Source organism: Bubalus kerabau, chromosome 1 (assembly GCF_029407905.1).
Source record: "Bubalus kerabau isolate K-KA32 ecotype Philippines breed swamp buffalo chromosome 1, PCC_UOA_SB_1v2, whole genome shotgun sequence".
Lineage (NCBI taxonomy): Eukaryota > Metazoa > Chordata > Mammalia > Artiodactyla > Bovidae > Bubalus > Bubalus kerabau.
Genome location: NC_073624.1, coordinates 78,519,254 through 78,535,427, shown reverse-complemented (window position 1 = coordinate 78,535,427; position 16,174 = coordinate 78,519,254). Strand labels below are relative to the sequence as shown.

Genomic DNA, 16,174 nt, shown 5'->3' with positions numbered 1-16,174 from the left:
CTTCTGTGTCCTGGCTATTGTTAATAGTGCTGCAATGAACACTGGGATGCATGTGTCTTTTTGAATTATTTTCTCATGGTATGTGTCCAGTAGTGGGACTGTAGGTCACATGTGGTTCTACTTTTAGTTTTTTAAGGAACCTCCTTACTGTTCTCCATAGTAGCGGCACCAATTTACATTCCTATCAACAGTGTAGGAGGGTTCCCTTCCCTCCACAACCTCTAGCTTCATTGTTCGTGGATTTTTTGATGACAGCCATTCTGGCTTGTGTGAAGTGATATCTCACTGTAGTTCTGATTTGCATTTCTTTAATAATGAGCAATATTGAACACCTTTTCACATGCCTCTTGGTCATCTGTATGTCTTCTTTGGAGAAATATCTGTTTAGATCTTCTGCCCAGAATTCCTTTCCAAGACTGAATAATATTCCACTGAATAAAAACTTGCTAATTCATCCACTGATGGACATTTATCTACCATCTGGCTATTGTGAATAATGGTGCTATGAACATGGATGCACATATATCTCTTCAAGACCCTGCTTTCAATTATTTTGGATCAGATCAGATCAGATCAGTCGCTCAGTCGTGTCCGACTCTTTGCGACCCCGTGAATCGCAGCACGCCAGGCCTCCCTGTCCATCACCAACTCCAGGAGTTCACTCAGACTCACGTCCATCGAATCAGTGATGCCATCCAGCCATCTCATCTTCTGTCGTCCCCTTCTCCTCCTGCCCCCAATCCCTCCCAGCATCAGAGTCTTTTCCAATGAGTCAACTCTTCGCATCAGGTGGCCCAAGTACTGGAGTTTCAGCTTTAGCATCATTCCTTCCAAAGAAATTCCAGGGCTGATCTCCTTCAGAATGGACTGGTTGGATCTCCTTGCAGTCCAAGGGACTCTCAAGAGTCTTCTCCAACACCACAGTTCAAAAGCATCCCACAAATGGTACTGCTAGATCATATAGTAGTTCTATTTTTAATTTTTTTAGAAACTTCCATACTGCTCTCCACAGTATGTCTTCTTTAGAGAAATGTCTTTGAACATTTTTTAAACAGGCTGTCTGTTCTTTTTGTTGACTTTTAGTATAAGTTCTCTATATATTCAGGATATTAATCCCTTATCAAATATATGATTTGCAAATATCTTCTCACATTCTTTGGGTTATCCTTTTCACTCTGTTACATATTGTTTGAGGTAACAAATTTATTTCTCATAAACCAATGTTTATTTCTGGGTTCTCTATTCTATTCCACTGGTCCATGTCTGGATTTATGCCAGTACCACATTCTTTTTACTATGTGGCTTTGTAGTAAGTTTAGAAATCAAGAAGTGTGAGTCATCCAGTTTTAAGGCTGTTTTGGCTATCCAGGGTTCCAAGATTCCATATGAATTTCAGGATATGCTTTCCTATTTTGGGGGGAAAAAATCATTGGAATTTTGACAGGGATTGCACTGAATCTGTAAATCTCTTTGGATAGGACTAATGTTTTAACAATATTGTTTTCTAATCCATGAATATGGGATGTGTTTTTATGTCCTCTGTAAGCAGTATTCTGTAGTTTTGTGTGTTTTACCTCCTTGGTTAATTCCTGAGTATCGTATTTCTTTTGATGCCACTGTAAAAAGAACTGTTTTTGTAATTTTTTAGATTATTCACTGCAAATGTATAGAAATGCAACCAATGTTTACATGTTGACTTTCTATCCTGAATTCATTTATTGGTTCTGAAAGTACTTTTTGTGTGGAATCTTTAGGGTTTTCCACATATAAGATCATCTCACCTGCAAACAAAGATTGTTTTACTTCTTTTCTCTCAACTTGGATGACTTTGCTCTGGCTAGAACTTCCAATACTATGTTAAATAAAAGTCATGAGAGTGGCCATCATTGCCTAGTTCTTGATCTTGAGGGAAAAGTTTTCAGTCTTTTTCTATTGAGAATGATGTCCGCTGTGGATTTTTCATATAAGGCTTTCATTATGTTGAGGTGGTTTCCTTCTGTTCCTAGTTTTTTGAATGCTTTTATATGAAAAAGTGTTGAATTTTGTCAAGTGCTTTCTTTGCATTAATTGAGACGATATTTTTTTCCCCTTCATTCTCTTAATGCGGTGCATTATGTTGTACTATCCTTGCATTCCAAGAATAAATCCCACTTTGACATGGTATATAATCCTTTTATTATGTGACTGAATTTAGTTTCCTAGCATCTTGGACATTTCTCAATGTTTATAGGAGATACTGGCCTATAGTTTTCCTGTAATATCTTTGTCTGGTATTGTTATCAGGGTAATGCTGGCCTCACAGAATGAATTGCAAAGTGTTCTCTCCTCTTCAAAATTTTGGAAAAGTTTGAGAACAGACAGTAGTTCTTTAACTGGTAGACTTCACTGGTGAAACCAGGGCTTTTCTACGTGAGAGACTTTTTATTATTATTATTGATTCAATCTCCTTACCTTATAGGTCTATTCAGATTTTCTATTTCTTTGTGATTTAGCCTTGGTAGGTTTTCTATTTCTAGGAATTTGTCCTGTTCATCTAGTTTCTTCAATTTGTTGGCATACAACTGTTCATATTACTCTCTCATAATCCTTTTTATTTCAGTAGAATTGATAGTGATGTCACCAGTTTCACTTCTGGTTTTAGTAATCTGAGTCTTTCCTCCTTTTTTCTTAGCCCATCCAGCCAAAAACTTGTCTATTTTGTTGATGTTTTCAAAAATCACACTTTTGGTTCACAGACTTTGTTTTTCTATTCTCTATCTCATTTCTCTCTCCTTTAATCTCTATTATTTCCTTCCTTCTGCTAGTTTTGGTTTTAGTTTATCCTTTTTCTATTTCCTTAAGCTATAAAGCTATAGATCTTTTTATATTTTAACATAAGCATTTATAACTACCCAAATCCCCCTTAGCACTGCTTCCATTGTGTCCTGTTAAGTGTTGGCTTGTGGTTTTTTCATCTTTTGCCTCTAAGTATTTTCTAATTCCCTTTGCCTTTGTGATTTCTTCTTTGATTTGTTGTTTGAAAGTATGTTGTTTAATTCCTACAATTTTGTGAATTTTCCAGCTTTCTTTCTGTCACTGATTTCTAACTTCATCCTCTAATTGAAGATGATACTTTGTATGATATTTATCTTTGAAAATCTTTTGAGACTTAATTTGTGGCCTAACATCACAGTCTACCCTGGAAAATGTTCCATGTATTCCTGCCCTACTGAACATTTTATCACTATGTAATATGTTCGTCTCTTGTAACCTTTTAAAATTTAAAGTCTAGTTTGTTTCATACTAATACAGCCACACCTGCCCTCCTTTTGGTTACTAAATGCATGTTCCATTTTTGTGATTTTTTTGTCCTTGAATCTCACATGAGTCTTTTATAGGCAGAGTATAGTTGGATCATGTTTTTAATCCATTTTGCCAATCTGTCTTTTAATATTGATAAGGAGAGCTTTGTCATTGTTGCTGTTTAGTCACTACGTTGTGTCCGCGACTCTGTTGCAACCCTGTGGACTGTAGCCTGCCATGCTCCTCTGTCCATGAGATTTCCCAGGCAAGAATACTAGAGTGGGTAACCATTTTCTTTTCCAGGGGCTCTACCCAACCCAGGGATCAAACTCATGGCCCCTGGACTGGCTGCTGGATTCTTTACTGCTGAGCCACCAGGTATTACTTCTATCATATTACTGTTTGCTTTCTATATGCTTTAAGCTGCTTTGTGTTAAGCTGTAGTAAAATGTTTAAATTCCTTTCTCAGATCCTTTTGTGTATATTCTATGGTTATTTTCTTTGTGGTGACCATGGGGACTATATTTAACATACTAAAAGAATAGCAGTTCTACTTGAATTTACACCAGTTTAACTTCAACAACATACAAAACACTCTACTCCCTTACAACTTGATCCCCACTCCTTTCAGTTCTGATGTCACAAAATTACATCTTTATACACCATGTGCCCCAAAATGTAAACCAATAATTAAATGCACTAATCTCTTAAATTACATAGAAAATAATTACAAAGATAAAACAAATGAGCTTTTAGGCTAATAATTTTTTCCTTTAAATGTATTAACTTTTAAATCATGTAGAAAATAAAAAGTATAGTTATAAATCTTTGTTACAATAGAAGTAGCTTTTATAATTCCCTCTGTATTTACCTTCATTGAGATTTCTCTCTCTCCTTACAACTGCAAGTTGCTGTCCAGAGTCATTCTGTTTCACCTTGCAGAACTTTCTTGTGCATTTCTTGCAAGGCAAGTCTAGCGGTAATGAACTCCCTCAGCTTTTGTTTACTTGGGAATACCCTAATTTCTCACTCACTTCTGAAGGACAGTTTTGCTAGATAACAGGATTTTTGATGGGTAGACTTTTTCTCCTTTTGGCACACTGTGAATATATCAGCCCACTCCCGTCTGGCCTCCATAGTTTCTGATGAGCTATCTGCTACTAATCCCTTGTAGTATGTGACAATTAAGTCTTCTTCCTGCTGTTTTCAAGATTTCTGGCCTTTGTCTTTTGGAAGCTTGATTATAATGTGTCTTGTTCTATGTCTCTGTGACTTAATCTTTCTTGGAGTGAAATGAGCTCCTTGGATGTTTATGTCCGTGTCTTTTATCAACTTTGGGAAGTTTTCAATCATTATTTCTTCAAATGTTCTCTCTGCTCCTTTCTTTTTAGGACTTCCAAAGAATGTCTGACAGTGTCCCATAGGTCCCTCAGGCTGTTTGTTTTTTTCTAATGTTTTCCTTGGGAATCTTAAATCTTTGTCTGCTGATTCTTTGTTCTGCCTGCTCAAGCCTGCCTTTGAATTTTTGTACTAAATTTTTCATTTTAGTTACTGTACTTTACAGCTCCAGAATTTCATGATGCTGCAAATGGCATTATTTCATTCCTTTTATGGCTGAACATAAAAGGAATTTTATGTTCAGTATTCCACTGTATATATACATATGACATCTTCTTTATCCATTCATCTGTCAATGGATATTTAGGCTGCTTCCACATCTTGGTTATAGTAAACAGTGCTGCTATGAATATTGGGGTGCATGTATCTTTTTGATGTAGTTTTCTCTGGATATGCCCAGGAATGGGATTGCTAGATCTTTTAAGGGTGCCACTCCTTTAAATTTTCTGGATATCACTTTAGTAGGTGGGGGAGGGGCTTGCAACAAGGAGGTATGTGCAACAACAGTAGATGCTCACCTTTGTCTATACCTCTGTGACTAGAAGCAGCAATCTCTGACCCAATTACAGACTGCTGATATTTGGAGAAGAGGGTACTTTTTGCCTACTCTGTCTCCAAAAGCTGTATGGAAAGCTGCACAAAGGTGGCAAAAGAGAATGGCTACAATTTTACACCTGAGCCTTTTCCTGGCAGCCTTCAATAGTTCCATAGTTGTAAAACAGTTGTATCAGATTCTGCTATCTAGGTAGGGAAGAACAAACCACCAGGGAAGTCCCTCTTTTTTTCTGTACTGATATACCTTGGTTTTCTGTTTATTCTTAACATTGTTACGGATTTTTTTTAATTTACATTACTCTAATGAAGAGAAATTAAAAAAAAGTTAAGGAAGGAGATTTTCAGTACATTCTACTAGTCACTAAACCAGAGCCATTCTGTAAAACATAAGGATACATGCAACACAGTTTTCTTGGTTAGCTGAAATTTTAAAATACACATGTATACAGTAAAACAAAAAAGTACTCAAGTATTTTTAAGCATCTATCCATGAATATGGTTGTATCTGCATAACTCTAAATTTTCTTCAGGTTTTTTAATTCTACTAAGGGAAATGTTGGTGAACCATTCCCTTTTTTAACTCTCAAAAAAGTCAATTACATTACTTAAAAATCACTTCAATATCTAGTACTTTATTTTCTGGAAACTCCTTATGTTTAATCTAAATTCCTTGTATTGCAACTTAAACCAGATTCCTCTCATTTCAGTCTTCTTTGTAAGAGACAAGTAAAACCAGGATTGTCAAAAAAGATGAAGTACATGCCTATACATATTTGAACAGCCAGGAAATGATTCTACTAAGGATAAATCTAAAATATTAGTAAAGAAACATTTATTTCTTACTTTAGACATAGTTTTTTAATTAAGCTAACAAAAAGTTACTTAGTAAATAAAAATGATTATAAACAGCTATCAATAAAAATGAGTTCGTTTTTCCATCTACACAATAAAGCATCAAACAAGTATTTTCTGAGCACCAATTCTCTTTGCCAGGCACCGAGTTAAATGTTAAAGAAATAAAGATGAGTACACATTCCCTGATTCCAAGAAATATACTGTTTAGTGAGGAAGGCAGACAAGAATACAGGGCAGAGTTACAGATCCATGCAACAGTGCCATGTGAACATTTAACTCAGAGCAGAAGGAAAGGCAGAAGTGATCATGGAGCCACTAAGTCAAGTCCCAAAAGAGAGATGGGAGTTTGCTAGGTCAAGGGCAATCCAAATTAAGAAGAGTGCATACTATTAGGTTAGTAAAAAGTAACTGCAGTTTTGCATTGCTGAAATTTTCCAGTTGCTATTAGAACACATTTTTAAATAAATGTGGTTATGGTACACATCATTCTAATGTGCATTACTCACTTTATGTTTTGTTGTTAGTGACTTATCACATGCTATTTATTTTATATTTATTTTAGACTATGGAAATGATGTTAAACAAAAAGCAAATTTGAGAGATTTTGTTATTCGAGTTCAAAATGGGTTGTAAAGCACTGCGGAAAACTCGCAACATCAACAATGCATTTGGCTCAGGAACTGCTAACAAACATGCAGCGCAGTGGTAGTTCAAGAAGTTTTGCAAAGGAAACAAGCGTAGTGGCCGGCCATCGGAAGTTGACAACGACCAATTGAGAGCCATCATCAAAGCTGATCCTCTTACGACTAAACGGAAAGCTCTTGAAGAACTCAATTTTGACCATTCTATGGTCATCTGGCATTTGCAGCAAATTGCAAAGGTGAAAAAGCTCAGTAAGTGCATGCCTCGTGAGCTGAAAGGAGATCAAAAAATAATAATAATAATAATAATCATCATTTAAAAGTAAAAGCTGCAATGCCTGCAGTTCATTGGTCGACTGAAAGGGCCCAATTCTTCATGACAACACCCAATCGCACATCGCACAACCAGCACTTCAAAAGTTGAACAAATTGGGCTTCCAAGTTTTGCCTCATCTACCATATTCACCTGACCTTTCCTGCCAACGGACAACCATTTCTTTAAGCATCTCGACAACTTTTGCAGGGAAAATGCTTCCACAATAAGCAGGATGCAGAAAATGTTTTCCAAGAGTTTGCCGAATCCTGAATTTTTACACTACAGGAATAAATAAACTTATTTCTCATTGACAAAAATGTTTTGACTGTAATGGTTCCTATTTTGATTAATAAAGATGTATTTGAGAGTAGTAATAATGATTTAAAATTCATGGTCCAAAACCGCAATTACGTTTGCACCAGCCCAATAAAGCACAGAAACCTAAAAGAACATGACAGCCTCCAAAAGCAAATAGGTCCTTTTAGTTGGAATGTAGGGTATGCATGGGAAAATAATAGAAGACAGTCAGGAAGGTGGGCTCATGCCATTTCATGAAGTGCCAGTTTGTACTGCTGAGGACAGTTCACATTTTCCCTTACAATCTTAAATTGTAAATTCTACCAAAATACTATCCTATAGAAGAATAAAGTCTAGAATAAATACAATGAGAATATGTAATTCCTAAGAATAAAATTAATGGTGTTCTACTAAATTGTCTGAGGTCTAACCAGTAAGTCACAGCATCTGTCTTTAAACAGAAACATACTTCCAACAGTATCCAGACCTGCAGTGAATGTCACTGTAAGATCATGCCCTGATCATCAGATTCTCCCCATTTCAATTTCTGGAAAATGTTATCCACTTTAACACACTGAATTTGACTAAATCACTTTCAATCATGCATTCGGATTTTGGACAGAAATCCAAGAATCTGTATGTATATCTTTATCTCAGTTCAGTTTAGTTGCTCAGTTGTGTCCAACTATTTGAAAAACCCATGAATCGCAGCACGCCAGGCCTCCCTGTCCATCACCAACTCCCGGAGTTCACTCAGACTCACGTCCATCGAGTCAGTGATGCCATTCAGCCATCTCATCCTCTGTCGTCCCTTCTCCTCCTGCCCCCAATCCCTCCCAGCATCAGAGGCTTTTCCAATGAGTCAGCTCTTCGCATGAGGTGGCCAAAGTACTGGAGTTTCAGATTCAGCATCATTCCCTCCAAAGAAATCCCAGGACTAATCTCCTTTAGAATGGACTGGTTGGAGCTCCTTGCAGTCCAAGGGACGCTCAAGAGTCTTCTCCAACACCACAGTTCAAAAGCATCAATTCTTCGGCACTCAGCTTTCTTCACAGTCCAACTCTCACATCCATACATGACCACAGGAAAAACCATAGCCTTGACTAGATGGACCTTTGTTGGCAAAGTAATGTCTCTGCTTTTGAATATGCTATCTAGGTTGGTCATAACTTTCCTTCCAAGGAATAAGCGTCTTTTAATTTCATGACTGCAGTCACCATCTGCAGTGATTCTGGAGCCCAAAAAAATAAAGTCTGACACTGTTTCCACTGTTTCCCCATCTATTTCCCATGAAGTGATGGGACCAGATGCCATGATCTTTGTTTTCTGAATGTTGAGCTTTAAGCCAACTTTTTCACTCTCCTCTTTCATCAAGAGGCTTTTGAGTTCCTCTTCACTTTCTGCCATAAGGGTGGTATCATCTGCATATCTGAGGTTATCGATATTTCTCCCAGCAATCTTGATTTCAGCTTGTGCTTCTTCCAGCCCAGCGTTTCTTATGATGTACTCTGCATATAAGTTAAATAAGCAGGGTGACAATATACAGCCTTGATGTACTCCTCTTCCTATTTGGAACCAGTCTGTTGTTCCATGTCCAGTTCTAACTGTTGCTTCCTGACCTGCATATAGGTTTCTCAAGAGGCAGGTCAGGTGGTCTGGTATTCCCATCTCTTTATCTACCATCCATCCATATTACTATCAGTCAAGAATTGTATGTCTGTGTGTTTAGCAAATACTGAGAAAAAAGTACTAAAATGGCTTAAGATACAAAACACAACCTCTACCTTTAAGAACACCAGTCATAATTCAACCCTGGAATCATCTATAATCTTGGAACATACTTAAAGTCAAAAACACTGGTGATGAAATTTACACAATTAAATCTACGTGCCCATAATCTCTGCCCTAAGATATAGAAACACACCTACAGATGTGCAAACCCAGTACATGAGTCACACTCTGCCTTAGATAATCCAATACTGTAATTAGTTCCAATGGCAACAATCCCAGCACCTTCAATCACAGGAAAATTATTATCAGCCTCAGGAACTCCCAAAGAAACTCTTAGTTTAAGTCTTGTGTTGTAATATAAAAATATATACCAGAAAATCATATCCAGCAACATCAAGGGGTGCACAACCTGTTCAACAGATCACGTAGCTCTCTACACTAAAAATTCACAGACTGCACAACAGAAAGAAGATACATGATTGAAAGGTAGCAGCAAAAAGAGTATAGGTGTTCTCCATAAAATATATATCATAACTCTGAAAAATGGGATGATTACATATATCAGATCTCACGGAGACAGTGCATTCAATTTTCTGTATTTATAACAGAATGCTGTGTTGGTGTTCTTCAACTCAGTGATTATTTCTACATATCAATTCATACAACTGTGTCAAATTAACCAATGACTGCTTGATCCTTATAATAAACCTCTAGTTTATAAATTTAGTAGTAGATACCAACCCCCTAGCAGGGACTGAATGCTGTATAATAACTACTTAACTTAGGAGATTTTACTAAACTGACCAACAATAAGAGGTAAAGTCCAAATATGAACTTTATAATCTTTTCCCTACTATGACACAACTAATAGTTCTTTAAAACCTTTTGGCTTTATGGCTTATTCTTTAAAACAACAAAACACTAAAACAAGCAACTTGTACTTCAACTTCATGATAAAGAAATATACAAAGTACTCAGTATCAATCCAAACTGGTGGCTCACACGGTAAAGAATGTGTCTGCAATGTGAGACCTGGGTTCGACCCCTAGACTGGGAAGATCCCCTGGAGAAGGGAACAGATACCCACTCCAGTCGGAGAAGGCGATGGCACCCCACTCCAGTACTCTTGCCTGGAAACTCCCATGGATGGAGGAGCCTGGTAGGCTGCAGTCCACGGGGCCGTGAAGAGTCAGACACAACTGAGCGACTTCACTTTCACTATTCACTTTCATGCACTGGAGAAGGAAATGGCAACCCACTCCAGCATTCTTGCCTGGAGAATCCCAAGGACAGAGGAGCCTGGTAGGCTGGCTGTCTACAGGGTCGCACAGTGTTGGACATGACTGAAGTGACTTAGCAGCAGCAGCAGCAACCCACTCCAATATTCTGACCTGGACAATTCCATGGACTGTACATGTACAGTCCATGTGGTAACAAAGAGTCGGACATGACTGAGCGACTTTCACTTTCACAAATATCAACGTAACACTATAAGACATACAAGAAAATCTCTAGGCATCTTCACTTTTTATATAATATGCTTTCAGTTCAATTCAGTTCAGTCGCTCAGTCGTGTCTGACTCTTTGAGACCCCATGAACCACAGCACGCCAGCCTCCCTGTCCATCAGCAACTCCCGGAGTTCACCCAAACTCATGTGTATCGAGTCAATGATGCCATCCAGCCATCTCATCCTCTGTCGTCCCCTTCACCTCCTTCCCCCAATCCTTTCCAGCATCAGAGTCTTATCCAATGAGTCAACTCTTCGCATGAGGTGGCCAAAGTATTGGAATTTCAGCCTCAGCATCAGTCCTTCCAATGAACACCCAGGACTGGTCTACTTTAGGATGGACTGGTTGGATCTCATTGCAGTCCAAGGGACTCTCAAGATTCTTCTCTAGCACCACAGTTCAAAAGCATCAATTCTTTGGCACTCAGCTTTCTTCACAGTCCAACTCTCACATCCATACATGACCACTGGGAAAAACCATAGCCTTGACAAGACAGACCTTTGTTGGCAAAGTAATGTCTCTGCTTTTGAATATGCTATCTAGGTTGGTCATAACTTTCCTTCCAAAGAGTAAGCGTCTTTTAATTTCATGGTGCAATCACCATCTGCAGTGATTTTGGAGCCCAGAAAAATAAAGTCTGACACTGTTTCCACTGTTTCCCCATCTATTTCCCATGAAGTGATGGGACCAGATGCCATGATCTTTGTTTTCTGAATGTTGAGCTTTAAGCCAACTTTTTCACTCTCCACTTTCACTTTCATCAAGAGGTTTTTGAGTTCCTCTTCACTTTCTGCCATAAGGGTGGTGTCATCTGCATATCTGAGGTTATTGATATTTCTCCCGACAATCTTGATTCCAGCTTGTGCTTCATCCAGCCCAGCATTTCTCATGATGTACTCTGCCTATAAGTTAAATAAGCAGGGTGACAATATACAGCCTTGACGTACTCCCTTTCCTATTTGGAACCAGTCTGTTGTTCCATGTCCAGTTCTAACTGTTGTTTCCTGACTTGCATATAGGTTTCTTAAGCGGCAGGTCAGGTTGTCTGATATTCCCATCTCTTTCAGAATTTTCCACAGTTTATTGTGATCCACACAGTCAAAGGCTTTGGCATAGTCAATAAAGCAGACATAGATGTTTTTCTGGAACTCTCTTGCTTTTTCGATGATCCAGCAGATGTTGGCAATTTGATCTCTGGTTCCTCTGCCTTTTCTAAAACCAGCTTAAACATCTAGAAGTTCACAGTTCACATATTGCTGAAGCCTGGCTTGGAGAATTTTGAGCATTACTTTACTAGCTTGTGAGATGAGTGCAGTGTGTGATAGTTTGAGCATTCTTTGGCATTGACTTTCTTTGGGATTGGAATGAAAAGTAACCTTTTCCAGTCCCTTGGCCACTGCTGAGTTTTCCAAATTGGCTGGCATATTGAGTAAAGCACTTTCACAGCATCATCTTTCAGGATTTGAATAGTTCAACTGGAAATCCATCACCTCCACTAGGTTTGTTCATAGTGATGCTTTCGAAGGCCCATTTGACTTCACATTCCAGGATGTCTGGCTCTAGGTGAGTGATCAGACCATCGTGATTATCTGAGTCATGAAGATCTTTTTTGTACAGTTCCTCTGTGTATTCTTGCCACCTCTTCTTAGTATCTTCTGCTTCTGTTAGGTCCCTACCATTTCTGTCCTTTATTGAGCCCATCTTTGCGTAAAATGTTCCTTTGGTATCTCTAATTTTCTTGAAGAGATCTCTAGTCTTTCCCATTCTGTTGTTTTCCTCTATTTCTTTGCATTGATCACTGAAGAAGGCTTTCTTATCTCTCCTTGCTATTCCTTGGAACTCTGCATTCAGATGCTTATCTTTCCTTTTCTCCTTTGCTTTTTGCTTGTCTTCTTTTCACAGCTGTTTGTAAGGCCTCCCTAGACAGCCATTTTGCTTTTTTGCATTTCTTTTCCATGGGGATGGTCTTGATCCCTGTCTCCTGTACAATGTCACGAACCTCAGTCTATAGTTCATCAGGCACTCTATCTATCAGATCTAGGCCCTTAAATCTATTTCTCACTTCCACTGTATAATCATAAGGGATTTGATTTAGGTCATACCTGAATGGTCTAGTGGTTTTCCCTACTTTCTTCAATTTCAGTCTGAATTTGGCAATAAGGAGTTCATGATCTGAGCCACAGTCAGCTCCTGCTCTTGTTTTTGCTGACTGTATAGAGCCAAAGATGGAGATCTTTGGCTGCAAAGAATATAATCAATCTGATTTCGGTGCTGACCATCTGGTGATGTCCATGTGTAGAGTCTTCTCTTGTGTTGTTGGAAGAGGGTGTTTGCTATGACCAGTGCGTTCTCTTGGCAAAACTCTATTAGCCTTCGCCCTGCTTCATTCCATATTCCAAGGCCAAATCTGCCTGTTACTCCAGGTGTTTCTTGACTTCCTACTTTTGCATTCCAGTCCCCTATAATGAAAAGGACATCTTTTGGGGGTGTTAGTTCTAAAAGGTCTTGTAGGTCTTCATAGAACTGTTCAACTTCAGCTTCTTCAGCATTACTGGTTGGGGCATAGGCTTGGATCATTATGATATTGAATGGTTTGCCTCGGAAACAAACAGGAATCATTCTGTCCTTTTTTGAGATTGCATCCAAGTACTGCATTTCGGACTCTTTTGTTGACCATGATGGCTACTCCATTTCTTCTGAGGGATTCCTGCCCGCAGTAGTAGATATAATGGTCATCTGAGTTAAAATCACCCATCCAGTCCATTTTAGTTCGCTGATTCCTAGAATGTCGACATTCACTCTTGCCATTTCCTGTTTGACCACTTCCAATCTGCCTTGATTCATGGACCTAACATTCCAGGTTCCTATGCAATATTGCTCTTTACAGCACTGGACCTTGCTTCTGTCACCAGTCACATCCACAACTGGGTATTGTTTTTGCTTTGGCTCCATCCCTTCATTCTTTCTGGAGTTTTTCTCCACTGATCTCCTGTAGCATACTGGGCACCTATCAACCTGGGGAGTTCCTCTTTCAGCATCCTATCATTTTGCCTTTTCATACTGTTCATGGGGTTCTCAAGGCAAGACTACTGAAGAGGTTTGCCATTCCCTTCTCCAGTGGACCACATTCTGTCAGACCTCTCCACCATGACCCGTCTGTCTTGGGTGGCCCCACACAGCAGGGCTTAGTTTCAGTTTCATTGAGTTTGACAAGGCTGTGGTCCGTGTGATCAGACTGGCTATGACAGCTGTGATGGACCTCGCAGAAGCGTGGCCGAGAGGAGCTACCCCATGCCCAAGGGCAGGGGCAGCGACCGAGAGTGCCAGGCTGCAACGCTGAAGGAGCGGCCGAGAGGAGGTCAGGAGGGGTGACCTCGTCCAAGGTAAGGAGCAGCAGCTGCGCTTTGCTCGAGCAGCCATGAAGAGATACACCACGTCCGAGGTAAGAGAAACCCAAGTGAGACGGTAGATGTTGCAAGAGGGCATCAGAGGGCAGACACACTGAAACCATAATATGCTTTACGTAGAACTAAATAAGTATTAACGAAGAATAACAGAAAAGTAAATAAAAAGATAAGTTTTCAAAACTGAATACACAGGTATATAAGAGGAATATACCATAAACCTGTATTTTCAAACCCAGGTGGTTATCATACTAGTTACTAGACTTATTAAAAATCTAAATATTGATCACATGTATGTAAAGCATACACACATATTCAATTTACTCAAAATACATTAAACCAAATGCCAAGCAACTCTAAAAAAAAAAAAGAAAGAAAACCCTCAAAACAAACTGCTTCATGAATAGGTCTGTCTCAGTCCAAACAAATTATCTAAAGAAATAGGCTTGATAATTTATTTTACACTTTTAAAGCAATGTCTTCAAAAATAAAAAAGAAAAGCATTCTTTTAAAATGCAATATGGTGTTCTGGACTGAATCTTGGAACAGAGAAGGACATTAGTAGAAAAACTGGAAAAATCCAAATAAAGTCTGTAGTTTAGTTTTATACCAGTGTTAATTCCTTAGTTTTGACAAGTGTACCCAAGTTATATAAGATTAACATTAGGGAAAACTGAGTAAAGGATATATGAGAATCACTGTACTATCATTGCAACTTTTTTCTGATTCTAAAATTGTTCCAGAAAAAAAAAAAAAAACAAAAAGCTTTATTTTAAAAATTACCTTGCATGCTCAGTAGTGAGTTTGAGAGGATTTTCATTTTAAAAAATAACACTTACACTTACTTTTCTCTCCATCACCCCTAAACAAAAGGGAAAAAAAGACCAGACTAAAAGACATTAAAATGTTAACACTGGCTCACTCAGTAGTAAGATGAAAAAGCATTTTTCTCTTCATATTTTCTATAGTGTGTGAACTGCTTTTATAATTAACAATAAATAGTTAACTAAAGAATATACAAACCAATACGTTATTAAAGGCTCCTTCAGAAAGAAAAGCTACAAATATCTAAGCAGAGCCCAAAGGCAGACGACGTACGAAACAGGTTAGGGCAGAGTGTGAAGAAATAGTGGCAAGAAAGATTGCCAGAAGAATCTAAGTAGGCAATACCTAATTAGTAAACGCTGGAAACCTGCCAATCCACAGAACTTAACATCTACTCTTAGGCCAAAGGTGCTCACAGTAAGCAATGTTATGCTCAGAATTCATGTCTCAGGGGAGTGTCACAAAAGACCCTCTAATACCAGGAATTTATGGGATACATACCCTGGATTTATTCCAAACAAAAATGCAGTTGGACATGCACAACTTCCCAATGAGAATTTCTAGAAATACTTCAGGACGACAGTGCGTTCTCTACATTTTTCTACTTGTTCTTTCCTAAGACCTTCCTACAACCTATGCCCAGTCTTTAGCCCAAAGATCTAAAAACGGTACTCTGACGCTATTCAGCAACATGGACAGAGACCATCAGGATAGTAGAATCAAATTCTATTCTGGAAGTCTGAGAGGGGAGTATTACAAAAAGTTTTCAGTATCTTCAGAGCAAAATATATTCTGACAATCTCATTCAGCCATAAGAGGGGAAATTTTAATCAACAACAAATGTTGTCTAAATGTTTAAACAACAATCAAAATAAAATACATCTGTCCCTTAAAGGGAAGTGCCAGTGGAATCAAACAGACTGAATTTTGATAAAGAACCTCTTTAAAGCTATAATCAGGGCAATTTGGCGTGTGTCAGGCTTTCTGTCTAGGTTTGGGGTTGTTTTTTAAAAACAGATTTTAATTCTTTATTTATGGTCACCTTCACTCTCAGTTGATAGTTAGCATGTCCTAGAGCTGTCACTTAATAAACATGTATACACATTTCTTTGTTGAGTTTATTCTTTCAAATCCTAAGACTCTGCAATCAGACACCCGTGCCTATTAGGAACAGGTGCTAAAAAAAAGCCCTCTACTCAGAGACCACACATTTTATGTTCAAGAACATAGTCATCACTTCACAAGCTTCTTAATGGCAATTCTAAGCATCAGAAGACTCTTCTGCTTATTTTCCAATTCTTGGTCATGTTTAAGAAAGTAGAGGTTACCAAAAAAGTGATGTTCAGGAATGGTGACTGCA

General features: G+C 38.4%; 1 protein-coding gene across 13 annotated transcripts in view; it reads right to left on the bottom strand.

Moving 5' to 3' along the window:
- FRS2 (fibroblast growth factor receptor substrate 2) overlaps positions 1 to 16,174 on the bottom strand; it is a 105,197-nt gene that overhangs the window by 19,223 nt on the left and 69,800 nt on the right. The window lies entirely within an intron of this gene.